At 42.3% G+C, this 8,362-nt stretch overlaps 1 protein-coding gene and 1 long non-coding RNA gene across 2 annotated transcripts in view; both read left to right on the forward strand.

The window, feature by feature from the left end:
* LOC106808371 overlaps positions 1-8,362 on the forward strand; it is a 37,053-nt gene that overhangs the window by 22,476 nt on the left and 6,215 nt on the right. The window lies entirely within an intron of this gene.
* On the forward strand, positions 1,582-6,211 carry LOC106808383. Its single transcript, XR_001393769.1, has 3 exons — positions 1,582-1,936; positions 2,133-2,314; positions 5,259-6,211. It is a non-coding gene; the product is annotated as an uncharacterized LOC106808383 (long non-coding RNA).

Below are 8,362 nucleotides of genomic sequence, written 5' to 3' on the forward strand. Positions count from 1 at the left end.
GTCATGTATTAACGATAATAACAGTAACGTCATAACTCACTAACGATTGTCATATATAACAATGGTAACAGCACTAATAAAGAGTTCAAATGTCCACATTAACATGTACATGTAGTTTGACTCAAATACATGTATTTAACAAAACATTGCTGAAAAATCGACTACAATTCTGAACACCAAAAGGTAATATTGGTGCGCGGACAATTGGCACCCGGACAACTGGCACCCGGACAATTGGCATCCGGACAATTGACACTGGACAATTCACACCAGGACAATTCGCACCCGGGTGATTCACACCCAGTATAATAAACCATTGAAATTGGGAACAAGGCCATCTGGATGCGAATAATCTTGGGTGCGAGTTGTCCAGGTGCGAATTTTTCGGGTGCATGTTGTCCTGGTGCCAGTTGCCCGGGTGTTAATTATATGAGTGCCAATTGTCCTAGTACCTTACAATGCCTTAGAAGCAACACTAAAACTCAGAGCAGCCAAGTTGGACCCCACATTCATCTAGCGAAGAACTTTCTTCAAACTGGCAAACTTCCCAGTTATATCAGCCACATCAAAGTTATGGAATACTACATTTTCTGGATCATGGTTGATGACAGTTAAGTGACCATAGAATATTCTGTTGCATTCAACTGAGGTGATGTCTTTCGCCACTGGCATCCTGAAGTTCTTTCCCGTTTGATGCAGAAAACTGAAGACCGCTTCGCCATCATCTTTAATTTTAGTTGCGAGCCCTACATAATATCTTCTGGTGAAGTATACACAGTAGTATTTACCAATTTCAACATCCTAAAAAGATAAAATGCAACTTATAAACCCGCCAGTCTTCGGCTTTTGCTATCACCAGTTACTGTAACATAAATTACTGTAGAATTGCAACATCCCAGATGGCAGCACTCTCAATATAACGGCTCTTGACTAATTCTACAGTTATTGATAAAATACTATTACTCAGGCATGCAAATGCTTCAAGACTGAAAAACCTGCAATAGCACTTTCAAGCCTGAAAATAAAGGTTCTAATCTAGTGGAATAATGATAATGACAATGCATTTAGCCAAGTTGGCAAGATTTTCAGGCTTGATATAATGTGAGGTTCTGTAATATTCCCCTGGGCAGTCTTTAGCTGTTGACTATTGTTCAGTCTGGAGCGCTGTGGTCAAAACAAACCAACTCACCTGTATGCCTCCTAGGTGCTCCACATCACCAGAGTCTGTGGCAGGGAATCCTGGAATACAGAAAGTGAATATATTTATTAATGTAGGTCTATTAAACACTCTGGTCCTTTCATTTACATACTGACACACACTCCTGCAATGGGACACATTGTGAACTTACCATTCTGTTCATCTCCATGATCAACAGTGTCGCCCAAGTCACCAGGTTCACTGACATCACCATGCTCCACATTACCAGAGTCTGTGGCAGGGAATCCTGGAATACAGAAAGTGCATATATATTTATTAATGTAGGCCTACTAAACACCCTGGTCCTTTCATTTACATACTGACACACACTCCTGCAATAGAGCACATTGTGAACTTATTCTGTTTATCTCCATGATCAACAGTGTCGCCTGTCATCAGGAGCTCTGTCATGGCTGTGAGCAGGGTGATGTCTTCAGCACACCAATCCGTTTCATCAAGCATAGGGGACAGATGGGCTTCCTTCTCGGGCACACTCATGGGCAACAGTGGGACAAAATGGTTAGGACTCCATATTATCCCTGGCTTGCTAGCATTACATCTATGACATTGGCATAAGCATTACAGCTTGATGATTGCAACAGCAGGATCTTTCTCAATGCGAGGCATGACTTTCCTGTTGATAACATCTCGAACTGTGGCAGATCCCAATTCTGGATATACTGATTGTATGGGGCAACCCAATACACTTGACATCGCACAGAGTTCCCACATTCCAAGGTATTTCCCATTTTTAATGCATTTCAAGGTCAGATATTCATAGGCCTCCTTTATGACTTGTTCTGTAATGCAGCCACTTGGCAAATGAGCATCCGAGAAAATTGTACGCATTTCCATCTGGTAAGAATCTCCGTTCAGGTAATGAGCCATCTTGCTTGCCATCTCGCATGTAATTCTCACTCGTATCTCCTTCCAGGCATTTTCATGAGCAAAGGCAAAAAAGCTTCCTGCACGTGGCAGGCAGTTGCCATCTGCGGTGGTGCAGAGAAGATAAAGACAACGTGCAGCATAATCGGATGGTATCAGTTTAAGGGCCAGCTGGTCAATAGGACGACTCACACTCAGTATAGACACGGAGTCTGCCATTCCCTGGATAAGGTAAGCATCTACCACTGGCTCAACTTCCTTGACTTTGCTTCGGAGGGCATCAATGTCAGCTGCTCCCAGGAGATATTTATAAATTGTATCGAAGTCCTTGTCCCTCTTGCCAGTGTAGACCAGGGCTTTGTTTTGGTCATTGCGGTTTTGTTTTGGATTTCCTGCAGCTTTTCTTTCATTAGGCTTGATGTTTCTTTCATTAGGCTTGGTGTTTTCTTTATAATTTTCTGCGGTTTTCCTTTTACGCTTGGTGTTTTGGTCATTGCGGTTTTGTTTTAGATTTCCTGCAGCTTTTCTTTCATTAGGCTTGGTGTTTTCTTCATGATTTTCTGTGGTTTTCCTTTTACGGTTGGTGTTTTGGTCATTGCGGTTTTGTTTTACAGGTTTGCCTGTTGATAAATCAACTGTTACCCAATCATCCACATGGTTCGAATTCTGACATCTATCTTTGCCTGACATGCAAGCATCACAGAAGCAGGCCAAATTCCTGGTTTTCAGCATCATATTCGCAACTGACCTGACGAAATGCAAAGCTCTGGTGCCTGTTACTGTGCGTGCCGAACAGTCTGCTCCATGATCCACGTCCACAACAAGGAAAAACACTCTCCTGCTTGGCTCATCTTCTTTCGTCAGTTCTTTCTTGCAGAAGTCAAACATTTCTTGTGCATTTGAAACTACTGCCCTTCTTTCCCTCACTGCATTTCGCACAAAGGCCTTTACAACGCCTGTAGCACCATCAGATGGCCCCTTTCCATGACGGCTACCGAAGAAAACTCGCGTGACATCAACTTCCAGGTCTCTTTCAGCTTCAGAAATGTGTTGGAATGGCATACGGCTTTTGTATTGAGACCCACATCCATCAGTGAACTGGATCAGGTGCGAAAATGTAAGCAACCTCTTTTCTCTGAGATGACCGACGGCTGTTTCAACAAATTTCTTCACAGCGAAAGCATCGTGCAACTTATCAGGAGACAAGAATATTATTTCCTCCTTCACTATATTTCCCGTGGTAGGACACCTGTAGTAGCTTACAATCGGGTGAACCGTCACCTGTTCGTGATACCAGTGGGCAGACTGCGCTTCATCTTGATAAAATGTGGCGTAATTCTGCCCGAAGTCGAGTACCATGATGACTGTACCCACTGGTACATTCTTGATCAACTTTGTGAATTGGTGCTGCTGCCACAAAGCGTTGAAAAGATGGACAGATTGCGACTCCATATCACGACACAGCTCCTCTATCAGAGATGCAGCAGTACCAGTCACACTCACAAGTCCCTTGTATGACTTGACATCGGTCAGGTTGATGATCCCCCATTTAGACCACTGCACATCTGCCTCCGATTTCAACGGTTGTAAGATATCTTGTAGCTTTCGAGCACCACATTGAGAACAGGACCTCTCCACACATTCTCTCTTGTGATAGGACTCAGACTTTGGGCACAGGGTGTAATTGTTGACAGTAAACCGATTCGCTATTACTTCACGAATATCAGGCTTCTTTTGAGCGACGCACATTTTCTGAATTACCTGCAGCTTGAGCTCTATGTTCGCACAGTTCACAGATACATGCATTGAGGGCACTCTTTGTCTGTGGTTTAACATTAGGTGGCCTCAACGCAGCAAACTTCGATCTTCCAACACGGGTTTTGGGATGTTCATCCTTGAAATCCTGGTAATGTTGATTTAGGGTCTTTTGTAGGATGTAGCGGCTGTTCCCTTTCTGAACTTTTCGTGCATCTGGAAGCTGGATAGATACATCTGGCCGTATGTAGTAGTCCTTCACTTTGACTATGTTACCGTCAGACAGAGCATCTGAACGTCTGGTTTCAACTGGAAGTTGCGAACATTTTATTAGAAATTTCTTCCTAACACCCGTAAATTGGCGAGCAACTTTAAGGCTGTCATAGTGGCGAATGAGAGCAGTAACGAAATTCCTCCTTGTTTTCCGTGGTCCACGTAGATGTGATCTGCCAAGTTCCTGAACTGTTCTCCTCAGAGCAGTACCATCCAGGTTCTTCCGAGGAGAGTGGATGCCAACCTTCCTCAATGCTTTCTTCTTATTTGGGGATGAATTAGCAATTATACTCAACAACACGTTCGCAATCTTATTTGCAGCTGTAGGTACAACTTTCTTCACGCGACTCACTGCTTTTCTCTTGGCTACAGGTGAGCAAAATGGAGCGGTGTCTGGTTCAACTTCCTTCCCAGAGACCTTCTCTTTTGGTTGTGATGCTTCAACCTTTTCCACTGTGTGTCGTTGTCTATCGTACTCCTTGACTCTACGATTCCTCTGTGGTCCCTGTCTGGCACGAGATTCCTGCTTCTTTTTGCGGTTGTACTCGCGTAAATTCTCTATTGCTGCCCTCGTTTTTGGTCTGGACCTGCAATAGATGACATTGCAATTTTGTAGTACCACATCACGCCCCATGGCTAGCTTTGGTCAGCATGATCATAGTTATTAAAGGAACCGGTTAGACTTATTTTATTTTTGTAAATTGATGTCTGCAAATAGTACATGTATTTCCGGCAATCGGACCTGTGAGAAAATCCTAGCCATGAACTTTGCCTGTCGGATGAGATGTAAAGCCATGGTTCTGTCTGTTGTTCATGATACTGTACACGTAAAAGATCATGTTGCATTAGTCAAAGAAATGTAGGTGTGGGATCCTTTAGAAACCCAGTATCATTTATCATTCATTCATTAAAATCTTACCTTAACCTGCTCTGATCTTTCTGCCTTGCAACCTGTTCCAGAGTACGATTCTGTCACCTAAATTGTGATCGTTGGCACTCCGTTTTGAGGTATCTGGGAAATGTTAATATATTTTTAAAAGTATGAACAGAGTACGGTCGGTACCTAATCTTGACTAATTCTACACCGTTGGTCAGGATCAAGTGCCAGACACTAATAAATCATTGTCTCATTTCCCATGTTTTTCAGGTTGCACACAAGACTCGACCAAACGATCGAAGAAACCCTGGTAGTTGGGTCCATCCATGGTACACCGACAAAAAGTGTGACATCAAAATGTCAAACATCACGACCGCAACAATTGTATGGCCAATTTTATTCAGCAACCAAGCTTATTAAAAAAAATTGGTCACGTGTCCAAGGGTAAAGCATCTTTTCCCCCTTAAATCACTTTGACAACTGCTCCTACTCATGATTTGATTTTTATGAGCAAAAATTCAGTGTTGCGGTGGTGACATTTGACATAAATTGTCAAACATCACCGCCGCAACATATCGAATCATTACAGGCTTAATTGATCCGAAATTGAGAGAATGATGCTGTTGTGTCGGAGGGGCAAATCTTATTCAGCCATCAATTCATTATGACAACCACTCGTGCTCTTATAATGGTTTTTATTAAAAAAATTAAAATTTTTTTTTGTCAAACACCACCACAGCAGTTTGATAAATTTGTCAGATTATATTATCCAAATGGAGAGAATTGTGTTCTTAGTCCAAGCCAAAATGCTTTATTTTCACATCAATTCACAATGAAAATCTCTCCTGGTCTTGATTTGATTTTTATGAAAGGAAAAGTAGTGTTGCGGTGGTGATTTTTGACATCAAACAAGGGAAACTAGGATCAACTACCTCTTGAGTTGCCCTGGAATGACTTAATACTGTGAATTTCTGGGATTGACAAATTGAGAATTACTTGCATCATCAGCATTGGAATTATTAAGAATGAATGGTAGAAGATATAGGCCACAAGACCACTATAAGACGACAAGGATCCCTTATTTTGAACCCGATATTGACCATAAATAATCCACATGGTCTCCAATGAACACATTACAATAATTAGATTTTTGTGTATTATTTGAAAATAAAACATTTCTATTATAAAAAAAATTATTTAAATAAAAATTTGAGAATACTCACTCGCTGTACACCTGCTTGTTATTTTTTCTCTTTTCCCGGAACAGTTTCGATCTCTCGACACGGCTCATTGGGGCCGCGTCCGGGGGATTTCTGCCAGGCCATCCTGCCGTCTTTCTCTCTCTGAGAGAGACCCTTGAAAAAAAATTGTGTTTGTATAAAATATAGCGTAGACGTAGTGATGATCCATAGACACCGGGTACATTATTTCCAGTGTGCATGAATAGCTACAATTGTAGGCTTAATAATATTTCATGCATTTGTATTCATGCACCACCATCTGGATGAAGCCTAAAGGAACAAATTGGTCAAGAATCACGACCACAACGAATAACGCCCAATTCGGGGGTTGCCATCCTTGTGTATAACATTCGGATGCAGTCTTATAAAACACTAGCATGATGAATCCAGTTTATTTCTAAATGAACTGAAGTAGCTTCTGAAATTGCCTGGCTTGGGGCAAAATAAACTTGATGTGTCGGTCGTGACTCTTGACTTACAAATCATTGGTCAATAATCACGACCACAACGGCTAGAAATTACGAATACGCCGACTCATCTAAAGTGGCAAACTTTTATGACAGCTTTCGTGCATTTAAAAAGTGCTATAATCAAGATGCAATATATCGTTTTACAGGCAAGTATAATCTACATAAACTAGCGCATCAGCATGTTACAAAACATTCGGTCGTGATGCATCGTTTTGGTCGTAATTAAGCAAAAAACAATTGACAAAATCACAAACCTTAAAGTCGGCGCCATTGGCAAGAGGTTGAAAGCTTGCTTCGTCGCTCGTTCATAAGTGAGTGACGTCACGTCCATGCGGACTCAAACTCCTGTTTTAAGGTGCATTGTGACCCTAACCCTAACCCTAACCCTAATCCTAACCCTAACTCTAAAAAATAACCCTAACCCTATTAAAAACAAAATTTATTAAATTTTGTACAGTCGAAACTGTGACGTATGTCTGACGTATGCGAGCGACGAAACAAGCTTTCAACCTTTTGCGCGCCATTGCAGCTGCATTCCAGGATGTGTGTAATACGGCATCGTTTTATGCACATTTGTACTCCATCATGTGATCTGCCTGACCTCGTTTCAGTAAGGTTATAAATAGAATTCCAGGAAATGAATTGGCTTGTTGTGGTCGTGATTCATTGACGGAAAATGAAAACTTTTTTTTGACATGCAATGTTCTTGGCATAGGACGATGGGAATGATGTGACAATGAATTGATATCAAATGATTGACACCCAAGACTAAGATTCAACTTCAAATTAATTTCATCGTGTTTTTCTTGGTGAAAAAAAACAAATGCTGTGTGTGTTGTTAGCTGATGTCTGTATACTGATGGTGTAATAATATAGCTGGCGTGTGCGGTGAGTGTACGCGGACACGACGACGCAGCACTCTCGCATGTTTGCTGTCCCGGTCGGAGGTCGTGAGTGAGCTTACACTTGCGTTACTACAGAAGCTAACGCTGACAATCGCAGGTTTTTCCCCAACAATTTGCATTCGCCCCGCGAACCGAGCTTTCGCATATTTTGTAGTAACGGCCCTGTCAGGGTGCGCGAAACAATGGCGACCTGACCTATGGCCACTGCCAATGGTGTAGTAACAGAGAGAGGGAGAGAAGAAATCGTTACACTTGTAATGGTTGCCTTCCTTACTTGTCATGGTTGCCCTCCTTACTTGTCATGGTTGCCTTCCTTACTTGTCATGGTTGCCCTCCTTACTTGTCATGGTTGTCCTCCTTACTTGTCGTGGTTGCCCTCCTTACTTGTCGTGGTTGTCCTCCTTACTTGTCGTGGTTGTCCTCCTTACTTGTCATGGTTGCCCTCCTTACTTGTCATGGTTGCCCTCCTTACTTGTCGTGGTTGTCCTCCTTACTTGTCTTGGTTGCTCTCCTTACTTGTCGTGGTTGTCCTCCTTACTTGTCATGGTTGTCCTCCTTACTTGTCATGGTTGCTCTCCTTACTTGTCATGGTTGCCCTCCTTACTTGTCGTGGTTGCTCTCCTTACTTGTCGTGGTTGTCCTCCTTACTTGTCATGGTTGCCCTCCTTACTTGTCATGGTTAACCTTCTTTCTTGTCATGGTTAACTTCCTTACTTGTCATGGTTGCCCTCCTTACTTGTCATGGTTAACCTTCTTTC

This window comes from Priapulus caudatus, unplaced genomic scaffold (genome assembly GCF_000485595.1).
Source record: "Priapulus caudatus unplaced genomic scaffold, Priapulus_caudatus-5.0.1 Scaffold271, whole genome shotgun sequence".
Lineage (NCBI taxonomy): Eukaryota > Metazoa > Priapulida > Priapulimorpha > Priapulimorphida > Priapulidae > Priapulus > Priapulus caudatus.